Below are 15130 nucleotides of genomic sequence, written 5' to 3'. Positions count from 1 at the left end.
CCTCCCGGGAATGCAGTTTCCATTCATCCAACAACAACTACTAGTAATGCAAACCTTCGATAAATGTGCAGTTAGACTCATGTAATAGTATTCTGATCTCCCACTCATGTCTACGTGCTAACTCACGCTTCCATAGGTTAGGTGCCAATACATCATCGACCTCCAACAAATCACCGTCCACAACAAACGTGAAAATCACTCCAGTAGTCTGGAAACCCATGGTGCAAATTCTACCAAACCAAAACATGTACTATTAAAGTTATGCATATTTAATTTGCAAGCCCGTGAGTCGGTGAGTGAATAGGATAAAGAAAATATATGATTTTGTTCATTATTCAGATCGAAAGCTGGGGCCATTTAACATGTATCTGAGTTCACAAGTGTGGCCATGACATACATTATCAGCTAAATGATGTGAATTAGGCACATGTGCAGACAGAAGGTTCTAAACAAAACCTAACGCTTCTTATTCTTGGACTGAGTGGAACGGCCATCATTACGTCTCCCCTTTTGTGTATGGTAAAACCATATTTTTACCATTCCAACTGCCACTTGTCAATAGATGAACAGAGTACCATCTTTCTTACCCACAGCTTCAACTGACAACTGTTTATCATCTTCACGACCGACCAACAACTGGCGTCTCATCTTTCCCTCTCACACCTACAACTGTCAACTGCTTATCATCTTCGCTACCGACAGCCGCCCCGGTAACACCAATTTGATCTTCAGTTGTCATCATACCAAGCAGTAACTTATCAAGATACTGCTGTGCTAACTTTCTCTCTCCGTAGATACCCAAAAGCCTTTCTAGGCACTCCAGAATGTCTTGTTTGTCACAATCAGCAATAGCTTTTCCTGCATCTTCGGGCACATCTATTTGCTTTGATCCCAAACCACCTGCAAACTGTACAAAACATAGCACGGAATTACTTCTCAATTGCTTCACCACATCAGTTCATCGAAAATGCATCATTGACTGTTTACAAACTTCGTTAGATTCTCAACCTTAGCGAGTTCAATTTCGGTCTCAGTCCCAGGAATTACAACCTTTGCAATCCTCCATGCATACATCAAGTCATCATCTTCCATGCCACCAATCCAAGAAACATACGGATCACATATGTCGCGTAAGACCTTGGAAGTAGACTTCGAGAGCATGTCAAGAATATTCACGTAACCAAATTCATATACAAAATCCGAATTAATCTGAAATCGATAAAAAAAAAGGGGAATCAAATAAGCCTAATCATGTAAAACTACAGTCTACAGCAATCAATACACAAATAAACCGAGAGGGCAGAGCTTTAATTTGACTGGCAAACACTCCCACAGTAACGAACGACTCCCGTGTCGCTCCCCGCAGCGGCCCATGAGAACCCTAAATCGCCGCCGCCGCCGCCCACCCATCCCATCCTACCTCCCTCACCGCCGCTGGGCAAAGCCCGTGCGGGGTCGGCGGTGGCGGGGCCTTCTCCATCTCGCGAGGAACACAAAGCGCGGGGGCGGCTCAACCACGGAGAGGTGGAGCTCAACAAGGCGCGGTAGGGTTCTTGGCTGCCTGTCGGCGACGTGGTCCTCGGTGTGCGTGAAGGCGGGAGGGTGCAGCGGCGCGGCTCGATGGCGCAGGGCAGCGCGGATCTGGCTGCCGCTGCCACGCGAGGTCAGGGAGCGGAGCGGTGCTGCGCAGGCGCTGTGGAGCGCAATGGTGGGTGTGCGCGAGCGCTGTGCTGCCACTAGCGTCTCGTGGGCGCACGCTGCCTCGGGGTGACCGCGTTCAGAGGTGCGGCTTGGCTACGCAGGCGGCCACCGAGCTGGCGCGCTAGGAGTCCGGATATGGCGTCTAGATGCTACGCGGTGGCTCGGGCGGCCCGGATCTGGGGCGAGGCAGAGGCGGTCGTGCAGGGGAGCCAACGGCTAGACCCGAGGGCTGCGGCGGGCGTGGGCGCGTCGGGGTTGCGATGGGGCAGCCAAGTGACGCGGGGGGGGGGGGGGGGGGGGGGGCAAGTCGTCCGTCGCCCCCGGGAGTGGCACTGCCGGCTGCTGGTGGTAGCAGGGAGGCCCCGGCGCGGTTGGATGTGGGGTGCAGGACCCGTTCTGGTCTCTGTAGGCCCGTCGTCAGGGAGGCTAGCTGGTGGCCATACACAGCGGTGGCGTGCTTGCTGTGTGGGGCTGCATGGTCCAATGAAGGTACAGATCGACCTCGGCCTGCTGCACAGGAGTGGCTGCCCCGGGTGAAAGCCTGGCCGGTGATGGTCAGGCGGCTGCGACGACGCCTGTGGGAGTCACTTTCCTTCTTGGAGGCGCCGTCGGGAATTTCACAGGCAGGTCTCCCGGATCAAGTCCTTCGGGTGAAAGCCCAGATCCTGCTGCAGGGTCTGGTGTCGTCTTCAACGTCGTTCCCTTTAGGGCGCCGCCTTGAAGACTTGGATCCTTTTGGTGCTTCCTACGATTGGACGTGCACGGTGGCTTCTGTGGCAACGATTACGACGGTGAGCATTGTCGGAGACGTGGCCTTGGTTGTGGTAGTCGGCTCTTCTTCTCCGGCCTGTCCGTGGGAGTGCCTCGACTATTTGTTGCTGTGAAGTTGAAGCCGTGATGGGGGCCGGTGGTTTACGATGACGCGTGACAGGTGGTTCGTACGGTGATCCTTCTTGACGCCAACCTCGCCTAGTCTCCTTCGTGTTTCACCGTCGGAGTCGGAGCTGCGCTGCCGAGTATGGATTGTATGGAGTATTGTGCTCCAGCTATTAGTGTTGCTGTTTTTCTTTTTCTTTGATCTTCGATCCTTTGGTCCTAGGACCTTCACCACTTTGTTGTTTTCCGTTGCTTTCTGCTATTATCAATGAACGCCAGCAATGCTGGATCTTTCAAATACACAAATAAACCATAGAGAAGCTGAAGTTCTTGAATTGATTGTTTAATACAGTACAATATGAACTACTGACCAAGATGCTTTGCATTCAAATTCTGATCCTGATACTATTTACTGGGGTTTTAGTAAGAATGGCAAATACTCTACCAAATTCATGTACAAGTGGTTGGAGAAATCTTTTGCTGGGCGTTATTTCAAATGGATTTGGGAGGCTGGACTACCTCTGAAAATACAAAATTTTCTTTGGCAACTATTCCAAAGATGCTGTCCTGATTAGACAAGTTACGAAACACAGAAAGTGGCCCGGTAATCCTGTCTGTTCCTTCTGTAAGGATATTGAATCCTCTCAACATCTGTTTTTTCAGTGTCCTGTGGCCAGGATTGTATGGCGTGCTGTTGATGTTGTTCTTGGCACTGATTTGTGTCCCAATCGTTGTTGGCAATTTTATTCCTGGTGCTATTCTTTCTGGCCTAACAGTGAGAGATTCTACACTGTTGGCCTTGCTGCAGTCAGCTGGGCCATATGGAATGCACAATTGTGCTACGTTTGAACATAAGCTAATTAAGAGCCCCTTTGAGATTGTGTTCTCTGTTTGCACTTCACTTATCTACTGGACAGGTCTCCAAAGGAGGGCAATGATGCCGCACTCAGGACTGGTGCTGAACTTTTCGAAACAATACACTGAAGCTGATGAGGATCTATGATGCTGCGAGCTAGGCGGCCGTTGGGGAGTGAAGACCCAACGCTTCTTCAAGCTGGAGTAGTCTGTCTACTAGATATCTTCTGAACTACTCCCTCCATTTCTAAATACAAGTCGTTTAGAGATTCCAAAATGGACTATATACGGAGCAAAATGAGTGAATCTTCACTCATTTTGCTCCGTATGTAGTCCATATTGGAATCTCTAAAACAACTTATATTTAGGAATGGAGGGAGTATGTTTCTGCTGGGCCTGTTATTACCAGCCTGATACTTTTATGCTTTTGTGTGTGGCCTATCTCACTATCTGTAATAGGTTTAGACTTTGCTGGTTTATGTGCTATCTAGGTTTTTGCCCCATGATACATGTTTCAATGATGAGCGTGTGTAGTGGGTTTCTTGGCAGTGCTCAAACTCGCTTTCCCTTCTTACCCGTCCCCTGTAAAACTCTGAATTGGTGTATTTCCGCTATGCTTTAATGGAAACGTGGTTAGCCCGGTTCGGAAAAAAATGAACTACTGACCAATTCTGTGTTAGCATGATCACGGGGCACCGTAAATACAAACAAATAAGAAATACTGATGAATTCCACATTGTTGCAGTCAAAAGCACTTGTTAATGAAATTCAACAAGATCTAATTTAATTACTAGTGTAGAGGATGCCAGAAAAAAAACTTGAATGATGAAATGCCTCAAGTATCACGACAAAATGGAGTGCTGCCACTAGTGCAGAACCGGGCTTTAGCGCCGGTTAATAAGGGCCTTTAGTGCCGGTTCTGCAACCGCACTAAAGAGTGGAGACTAAAGCCCCCCCTTTACTACCGGTTCGGCACGAACCGGCGCTAAAGTGCCACCACGTGGCACGAGCCAGGCCTGGGTGCTGGTAGACCATTAGTACCGGTTGGTAGCACTAACCGGTACTAAATGTTTGGGGGGGGTGGTGGTTTTAATTTTTATTTTTTCATTAATTTTGTGTTTTCCATTTAATTCTTTTTTGTTTTCTGGTATTTTACGATACTACATATTGTACACGTTATGCATATATATAAATAGATTTTCTCGTAGAACCGATCATATATATATATATATAATCGAATGTCTCACAACCATCATTAATTATTCACACATACACATGTATATATATACAATTTCTCCTACATGTTGCCTTGGTGCCTTCGGAGCACGATGACAAGTGGTTCATGAGGCGGTAATGGGTAATAGTATTCTCCTTTGGGATCTATGACCTGGTCGAGCAAAAGTCCCGCTATTTCCTCTTGAAGTGCTCGTATGCGCTCCTCTGGTAGGAGCTGGTCCCGCACCTCTTTGAACTGTTAAGAAGGAGATCAATATGCATGTGTATTAGTTGTGTGACTAGATATCGACAATCATATAAGATTTGTGAATAGTGTTCTGGCAAACGTACCCAGTCCTATCTATCAGATCTGCTCCTTTCGGACGCCATCATGCGAATGTTCTCGCAAACGTAGTATGCACACACTTTAGTTCCCGGCGCCTGCTTCAGGGCCTTTACGAGAATAGAATTTAATCAGATAATAATTAATCAAGCATGTTAATTAATTAATGGTATTGAAACAAGAATTAAAGAGATGGTAGCTAGCTAGCTAGTACTACTTAATTACTTACCTTGGGTCGATACCAACATAGCTTTTGTCGCCATTTTCCTGGAGTCACCTTGATGTACTTTGCCCAAGCCCTGCCCGCCGGCAAAGAAAATTAATAAAAGGGTTATTAAAAATAGTTCATATCAGGAAATGACGAACTAAATAGGCCGAGATATAGTTAATAATGATTGAAATAACCTGTCGACTATCCCCTTCACGATGTTGTAGTCACTATTTTTTTTAAGTAGTGAGTCCAGTACTTTAACTTTTCCTTCGTCAACTTTAATGTCTAACAAGATCCAGTGGAAGCTGCATGCGCATACGTTTGCATGTATAAATTAAGCGGGCATGTGCATAACACTAATCAACTATAACCCTAAACCCTATACACTTATTAACATCTAGCTAGTAAGCAAAAACAGAATTTGTAGTACAAGACAGTGTGACTCACTCGAAGTTGTAAGGAAGTAGTATATCTTCATTGCTATTGAGGCGCTTCAAGAACTCTACCATGTTTTTCTCTACATCTTGTCTACACCATTCCAATTTCCATGTGTATTCATTAACTGTATTTGGGTCAATGAACCCAATGCCATAGCGTCCAGCTTTTTTCATTTCATACATCTTCATCCTGCATAATACCACAAAAAAGAATATATAGTGAGGATATATAATTACAGGTAATTAATGATCAATCAATGAGCACTAGAGCTAGCTTGAGACTTAAATTACAGAAAGAAATCACTTACAGACAATAGCAACTGATGATAGATTTGTCGAGTGCATCTTGATTGAATAACTGAAATAGTTCTGAATACTCAACGGACAGAGCTTTCTTATTGAAGTAATGATCTTCCTCGACTTGCACCATGAGGGACTCTCGATTGGAAATCTTGGTAATTTTCATGTACCAATCATGCAATTCATACATTCTCGTTGGGAGGTTCTTGACCTCCTCGGGCTCGACCAAAGGTTGGCCCCGGACATATTTCCGTTTTATTTCCTCCTCTCTAAGCGGAGACATGGGCTCGATATCGAGGAGTTGTCCAACAGTGATCTTGAGCATTTCAGCCTGCATTATATGCTCCTCGGTTATTACCACATCGCCCAGCTCGGGAACGTAAACGGTTTGCCCACAATAATATTGGGTGCGCGTACTCTCATGTGTTGTTGGCACAACAAGCTGTAGGGGAACGCAGCAGAAAACAAAAAATTTCCGACCTACGCACCAGCCCAGGACCACTATGGAGACTGCATACATGGTTTGATCTTTTTCGTTACCGACTCGTAGCGCAGCGGGAAGTAGAGTCGATGACGATCGACGGTGCAGATCCCCGCAGCTAGGATTTACAACCTCCCAACCGCGAGGATGTATACCCTCATCTGCTCCTCAGACAGCCCTCCAGGAGGCGGTCGAACAGCCCCCCGGACGGTGTCGCGGACAGCCCTTTGGGAGGACCTTCGAAACTCGAACGGTCACTCGGACAGCCCTTCGGGAGGACCTTCGAAACTCGGACGGTCACACGGACAGCCCTTCGGGAGGCACTCACGAACTAAGACCGAAACTACGATCTCTCTACAGAGTTGCACACATACGGTGTCATCTATCCGGCAGGGCTTCGCCGTCCAGAACTAGTTCCTGCCGGAACCCAGACAGCCTTACGGCTCTACGAAACTCTTTTCGTGGGAGGGAGAGAAGAAGCCAGATAATGCATGGCATGTGTATGAGAGCAAGGGATGAGTGTGGAGGGCTGCCCCTCCACCTCTATTTATAGGAAATCCCAAGGGGGTAGGGTAGTTTCACAAAAAACCCAAAATGCACATGAATGAAGTCCTTCCACAAGGACCTAGGAGTGAAACCAAGGAACAAGAGGGTCCCCAAGGGGGGATACCTCATGTGGCCGGCCACACCCCCATGAGGGGCCCAAAAAATGGCTCCTATCCATCCATGTCATCCCCAAGATCTTTTGGAGCAAAGCCCCAAAAGGTGGCTTTCCATAAAGTAACCATAAAGCTGATTTTCACTATTCACGACGACGTTTTTCAGCGTCTGATCGAACTGAAAATATTTATGTGGGCTAAGAACATTTCCAGTACCCACTAAAATGATTTTCAACGCGTTCCGAAACAATTCCGGTTTTAGTGATTTTCATCTGCGAAACGCATCTGAAGTGGCTCCGGCAGCTCCGGAACATTTCCGGTTTTTATCTCAGAAAATTCCAAAAAGCTTCCAGAATGATTCTGGCATCCTCCAAGAATTATCAGGCATGTGCCGAAACCAATTTGACTTGATGGTGTATCCCGAAACAACTTTTCGGTATCATCGAAACTTATCCGATGACCTCTCTCTGCGGTACGATTCCGCTGTCCGAAACTTTTTCGGTGATTTTCTCTCAGACTCCCTGTCTAGTATTCAGCAGATAGATGACCCTTAAGCGTGTGACCCTATAGGTTCGGTGAAGTATAGACATGACCCGGAACCCCTTCCGATCAATGATCAACATCGGAGCCGTGGACACCCATATTGACCCCTATACCCACACGAATAAATATTCGAGTGAACCTCCAGTTGCCGTGTGCTATTCCTGTTGCTTCGTGATATGTTACAAATACCCGAGGTGAGACATGTTGGCATTCCCGTGGATCAACAACTTGTCCACTATGCTAGTTACCTCGTTACTGGTATTGTTCTCTTTTCTCGTTATCGTGTTCCGGCATCCCCGTGATCAAATCACAAAGTGTCTGGCCAGACGATGATGGATACCGTAACACCGAGAGGGCCCAGAGATATCTCTCCATCGTCGGAGGAGCAAATCCCAATCTTGAGCTATCAAGTTACTTGACACACTTTTCCATGAACCCGTAAGCCGCCGTAATAGCCACCCATTTACGGATGACGTTTAACAAACCCCAAAGTTCATGAAGCAAGCATGAAGAAACTCGATACTCTCATGGTCTAAGGAATCATGCAAACGTTAACCATCTCTGTGTTATGTACCAATAAACTTGTGACGAATGAATCTCATAGCATAACATCATGCCGGGTCGATTCAACACAAATGTTCTCTTAACATTATGCCCTCAAGGTTGCTGACATAGACATGCCCATGATCAGGAAAACATAACCATCATGCAACACTTGAGCTAGTCTTAGAGGCCAGACTAGGAATACATTTTACCGTTTATTATTCCACACGTGCATATGAGTCTTCCTCCGAGCCTCGTGGTTATTGCAGACTCGAGAACCATAGCAGTTATAGCATGGAACATAAACATAATTATGAACTCGGAGATAAATAATATCATTTATTATTGCCTCTAGGGCATATCTCCTACAGACTCCCACTTGCACTAGAGTCAATAATCTAGTTAATGCTAATGCACTTTACACCTGTGGCACACCGGTGTAAATATGCTTCGCTTGTGGTATAGCCTGATGTCCAACGGATCTGACGACTTCAGTTCCATGTGTATCTTTGCATGTCCTCGCGTTTTCACGTTTTCACAAAATTCATATTTTGTGTGGACTTGGCTTTGTATGTATGTGAATCACAGGTCGAACCTGGATTCCTCAGACTGAGTTTTGGAGCAACTACCTGCAGTAGTGTCCCATTATCAAAAGCCATCTTGGAACTATACTAAGTTCATGAATGAACTATATGATTCAACATCTTCTTTGTCGCTTCTAAAGCGTCAACATACTTAGCCCTTGTTATAGAATTCGCCACAATAACTAGTTTGAACAAATTCCAACTAACCGTGCCACCACATTGTGTGTTACACAAAACCCTTAACTTAAATCGAAAATCGCACGGTGAAAAGATGAAGACTATCGATGTAACATTTTACAACGAACTCTTCATGATCTCCGCTTGCAAGAAAACATATCATCAGTACTTACTCTAGTACTCAATGACATCTTTCACTGTTGTCCCACGATCAGTACTTTGATCACTTTAGTATCCATACTCGCAACACCATGGGAGTATCGGACATATCTGGTTGTTTTACATACCATGGAATACATGATTAATCCAAACACAAAAGTGTGTGGAATCTGCATCATGTATTTTACTCATCAGTGTTTTGGGACACCGAGTCTTGCAAAAACTCTTTCCATGTGACTTTGGCAAGAATCACTCCTTGACGTTTTAAATGCTAAAAGGTTTTAGCATCTTGTCAATATGTATTCATTGCTTAGCCCCATTAGGTAAATCTATCTCCATAGATCATCATGCCTAATATTGAGGCTATTTAGCCTAAGCACTTCATCGAAAAACTGTTTTCAAATGAAGTCCTAATTTGTGTCAAGAAATTTATTTCCAATTACCAATGTGCCAAGCACATAAGGTTTTTAGAAATATTATTACGCTCCCACTTACTTTCTTGAATTACAAGCATCTTCGTTACCCATTGATGAAGTCAAAACCCCTTTGACCATTTCATCAAAACCCGAAGATTCCAACTCCATTTTGCTCTCTTCTGTCCATTGCTGGAACTCTGAAGTTTGCATACCTACTAGCATCCTCTGGATCGACAAATTACTTTGGACTGTATCATATACAAGTCCTAGCTTTCATTTCCATTAGATGGAAATCCTTTTATCATCCATGTTTCATATCTCATGATTGAAATATGTATTAATTGCTAGTTCAACCCGAACCGACTTTAAGCATCGCTACGATGAAAACAACCTCATCGTAGTCAACTCTTGAACTTGTTATTCCAACAAGTCGAGCTTTATGGATAAAACATTTTATCCGTATCAGTTTTAAGTTCCATAAATATTCTTTAGACTCTAAGTCTTCCGAAAGGTGTATCAAGGTTTTAATCTTGAATCACTTATATGGAAACTAACTCGGGTTGTATTGGCATTTAGCCAATTCCGGAGTCAGGGCCCATCAACGCTTCCTTGTGTATCGTAGGTATAATGTTGTCTAACAACAATATCTCGTTTGCGCACCTGAGAGGTTTGCACGAGCCTTGCCTACGTGGTTCAACTGCAAGTTCGACCGAAGTTCATACATTTTATTGTAGAGACTTCCGTATCAGTCGCAGTAGGAAACTCTGGAATTACTTCCAAGGTCTCTTTCCTTTGATCTGATGACGTAGATACTGTTTATCTCATCGAGTTGCACTATTCTCCCACTCACCTTTTTGAAAGAACCATTCTCTTTAAAAGCACACCGTTTCGCGGCAAAACTATTTGCCTCGGTATAGTGAGGGAGGAATACCCAACATTTTGGTATAACCTACAAAGTAGCACTTGTCTGATTTGGAATAGGTTTGTAACCTTTTACACAAGCCCCATATTCCAAATGTTAAGAAAAGATATAACATGGTTGGGCGTACCATACCATGGCTTCATTTCAACAGACCCGATGTAGCTCTTTTCAGTGTAAAAACCGCAGTCTCTAAAGCATCACTTTAAAAGGGATAATGGCAAATTTATTTATGTTATCTTTCACCTTACCATGTCATAAATGGTTTGATTACATCTCCACAGACTTTCCACTTGCAGTGGTGTTCCGGGAGGTGCAAGTTATGAAACCCCTTTCACAACTCATCAGACATTCGCTAAACATGTAACTCAAATATTCCTTTGTGCAATCAAATTGCAGAAACATAATTTTCTTGTTACAATAACTTCTACTTCATTTTTGAGAACCTTTCGAATGATTTCAAAAGATCCAGACTTACGTCTCATCAAGTAAATATCCATATATCTACTTGAGTCATTTCTGAAGATAAATAAATCCACCACTAACAACACTTATCGGACTACACACATCAAATGTATGATCACTAATAAGTTTGTTGTTCGTTCCTTATGGCCTGTGAACGGTATTTTAGTCACTTCACTTTTCGGAGGAAGTTGCAAGTGTCAGATGATTCAAAATCAAAAAGACTTCAAAATCCATCATAATGGAATTTTCCATGCGGGTTTCTCCAATGTGACCAAATGTAGTGCCACACTTGTGTGGTATTCTTTTAGTCTTGCGACATTTAGCGTCAGTGTTATGGATGTATCATATTACCATCAATATTCATAACATACATGCCATCTTGGATGGAAGCATGGCCCTTCATGTTATTCATAATACTTAACAACAATTGTTGTTTTTATGAACAACTCTTTTGCAACAAACATTGTGCAATGGGCTAGAGTGTATGAAACTCTAAAATGAATTATGAAAGTAAACCCAGAGGTATTGTATTATTATCAATATTCATAACATACATCTCATTCATAATGAAAGTATGGCCCTTGTGTTATTCATAACATCGAACATAAAAAGTTCTCTTATGAACAACCTTCTTGCAAGATACTTTATGCAATGGGATAGAGTTTGTAAAACTCTAAATGAATTATGAAAATAAATACAGATGACAATACACCGATGGAAGGTATAGTAACATTTACTATGTTCCCTGTGTATACCTTAACCTCATTTCTAGCTAGTCTTTCAGGCCATAGTAGTTCTTACATCGAGTTGCAACAGAATGCAATCGAGCGGGCAATTTTGTGAATAACTCACAATACCCAAGAATTAGTGATTAACATGTTTAACCATAATTCGCAAGAACTATATCTTTGACTAGCCTTCTATACATCAAAAACTTGTATGACATTCATACATGAGCTGGATATTCCAGTCTTCTTTCCTTTTGCCTTTATACTTCTAACAGTTTAACTTTTAGTATTTCTCCTACTCTCAGAAGAAGCACCCAACTTAAGAGTGGCATTAGCCCCGGACTTCCTAGGCGTGTAAGTCATACTAACACCCTTTGGACACTTCCTTTCTCTTTAAGTTGTTGTTTTATTCACCTTTCATTATATGACAGGCGTTCTTCTGGATCCCTTTCCCAACAGTCAAATGCATAGTAAACACTTTTACTAATACTTGCAAACAAACATTGCTTTGTTTGTATCTGAAAATAATTTTCAGTTCCATGAATATCATATAACTATCCCAACTTTCGAAGTTTGGGTTTCATGGAAGCAACCATATTCCACTTGACCGTAACAGAATTCTAGCTTTTGGATCGAAGGACGAGAGTCACATGATCCATAACATTAGCGGGAGGATACGGAAAGCATGCGATAGGACAAAGTCCTTCTCAGCACTTTTGAGGACAATCCTCATATTACGTTACCAATCGTAAAGTTTTAACCAGATATTTAACATCTATTCAATTTTAATAGGGAAGGTGGAAATGCGAGCCATTATTCTACAACTATTATGCAAGAAACACTTAGACAGTGTTCATAATTAATTGCACTTAGAATTAAACATGTTAATTCAACAGTGCGCTCCCACTCAAATCAATATCTCTCACAATTAATTTTGAGTGATACAAGATCCAGACTTCAATTCATCGTCATAGAATCATCATCTCATAACGGGAATTTTAATCGGTAGGCCAACTTGCCGATCACATCTCTATGTGACTCTTGCTCATCTTTCGATGCGTGTGTTCCGAGCTCAGGACGATCCTGCCATGAACGTCAAGACAACCAAGTGATCTTGCTGCGAGGTCTGACCTCACCCGCCTCACACTTCTCTAATCGTTCGTACCCATGCATCCATGGCGCACCCCGAAAAGATAGGTGCCGTGACGGTGCTACACTTGGGAGAACACTAACTACTTGATATTTTAAGTGAGAGATCACCCTAATAAAAGCGACTACCGCGCAATCAAGAAGGGTGCATCATAAGGGATAAACATCTCAGGCAATTCATAATAGCATGATATGGTATAGCCCTTTCTGACGGAGAAGTATTTCATTTCTTCGTCTTCGGCATTCGCGTCGGTGTTCACCTTCGCGAAGATTGCCACCACCTTGTCGATGCACCAGATAATATTGCTATCTCTATAGCTAACAAAATAATGCATTACAACAAGGTTGACACGCAGGTCATTAAAGTGCAATCATATGGCTCCAGCCATCATGCCGAATCATGACACGCAGGTCATGTTAACCAAATTACATCATATAGTCATCTCATACATAATCGAATTAGTATGAGCACTGCTATACCACATCACATGCACATCCTGCAAAACCAAGTTAGACGCCTCTAATAGGTTTATGCAAAATTTTATTTTACGTGGCTTCTAAGGTTTTGACTTAAACCGCAGCTACCAACGTTTTATCATCAAGTATGATTATTCAAGTTGCTACATTAACATCTCGGGGTGTATGAAACACGGGATAATTAAATCTCGAGCCCCATACTAAACTTCGTCATACGCATGACCCCCGTGCAGATCATATCTGCAATGCCCTTTCATCTACGAATTTCATCTTTCTTTTGACTACGGCAGAACCCAAAGAACTGATAGCACTTCCATGATCAATCAGGATCACGGATTGCCAGAACTTTGTCAAATTCCACCATGCTGTCTCGAGATTGAGCAAACGCAAATTCTAGGGAAGCAACAAGAACCTCGGGTAACAGATTTCATCTGTCACCCGCATAAATAATTTTCAGCAATAGATCTCATCTACTACCTAATTATATTATGCAATACCCATACATCTCCATGTATTCTAGATCGAAACCTGCATCTACGCATAGCACGGCTCTTGATGCCACTGTAGGGGAACGCAGCAGAAAACAAAAATTTTCCGACCTACGCACCAGCCCAGGACCACTATGGAGACTGCATACATGGTTTGATCTTTTTCGTTACCGACTCGTAGCGCAGCGGGAAGTAGAGTCGATGACGATCGACGGTGCAGATCCCCGCAGCTAGGATTTACAACCTCCCAACCGCGAGGATGTATACCCTCATCTGCTCCTCAGACAGCCCTCCAGGAGGCGGTCGAACAGCCCCCCGGACGGTGTCGCGGACAGCCCTTTGGGAGGACCTTCGAAACTCGAACGGTCACTCGGACAGCCCTTCGGGAGGACCTTCGAAACTCGGACGGTCACACGGACAGCCCTTCGGGAGGCACTCACGAACTAAGACCGAAACTACGATCTCTCTACAGAGTTGCACACATACGGTGTCATCTATCCGGCAGGGCTTCGCCGTCCAGAACTAGTTCCTGCCGGAACCCAGACAGCCTTACGGCTCTACGAAACTCTTTTCGTGGGAGGGAGAGAAGAAGCCAGATAATGCATGGCATGTGTATGAGAGCAAGGGATGAGTGTGGAGGGCTGCCCCTCCACCTCTATTTATAGGAAATCCCAAGGGGGTAGGGTAGTTTCACAAAAAACCCAAAATGCACATGAATGAAGTCCTTCCACAAGGACCTAGGAGTGAAACCAAGGAACAAGAGGGTCCCCAAGGGGGGATACCTCATGTGGCCGGCCACACCCCCATGAGGGGCCCAAAAAATGGCTCCTATCCATCCATGTCATCCCCAAGATCTTTTGGAGCAAAGCCCCAAAAGGTGGCTTTACATAAAGTAACCATAAAGCTGATTTTCACTATTCACGACGACGTTTTTCAGCGTCTGATCGAACTGAAAATATTTATGTGGGCTAAGAACATTTCCAGTACCCACTAAAATGATTTTCAACGCGTTCCGAAACAATTCCGGTTTTAGTGATTTTCATCTGCGAAACGCATCTGAAGTGGCTCCGGCAGCTCCGGAACATTTCCGGTTTTTATCTCAGAAAATTCCAAAAAGCTTCCAGAATGATTCTGGCATTCTCCAAGAATTATCAGGCATGTGCCGAAACCAATTTGACTTGATGGTGTATCCCGAAACAACTTTTCGGTATCATCGAAACTTATCCGATGACCTCTCTCTGCGGTACGATTCCGCTGTCCGAAACTTTTCGGTGTCCGAAACTTTTTCGGTGATTTTCTCTCAGACTCCCTGTCTAGTATTCAGCAGATAGATGACCCTTAAGCGTGTGACCCTATAGGTTCGGTGAAGTATAGACATGACCCGGAACCCCTTCCGATCAATGA

At 44.0% G+C, this 15130-nt stretch overlaps 1 long non-coding RNA gene across 1 annotated transcript; it reads right to left on the bottom strand.

Annotated features, from left to right (window-relative positions):
- Positions 1-369: 369 nt before the first annotated feature.
- Positions 370-1946, bottom strand: LOC120965169 (uncharacterized). The gene is made up of 2 exons (XR_005757492.3): positions 1009-1946; positions 370-907 (listed from the first exon to the last, which is right to left on the bottom strand). It is a non-coding gene; the product is annotated as an uncharacterized lncRNA (long non-coding RNA).
- Positions 1947-15130: the final 13184 nt, after the last annotated feature.

Source organism: Aegilops tauschii, chromosome 1 (assembly GCF_002575655.3).
Source record: "Aegilops tauschii subsp. strangulata cultivar AL8/78 chromosome 1, Aet v6.0, whole genome shotgun sequence".
NCBI lineage: Eukaryota > Viridiplantae > Streptophyta > Magnoliopsida > Poales > Poaceae > Aegilops > Aegilops tauschii.
Note: the sequence above shows the minus strand (reverse complement) of the source record. Positions and strands in the feature narration are given on the sequence as shown.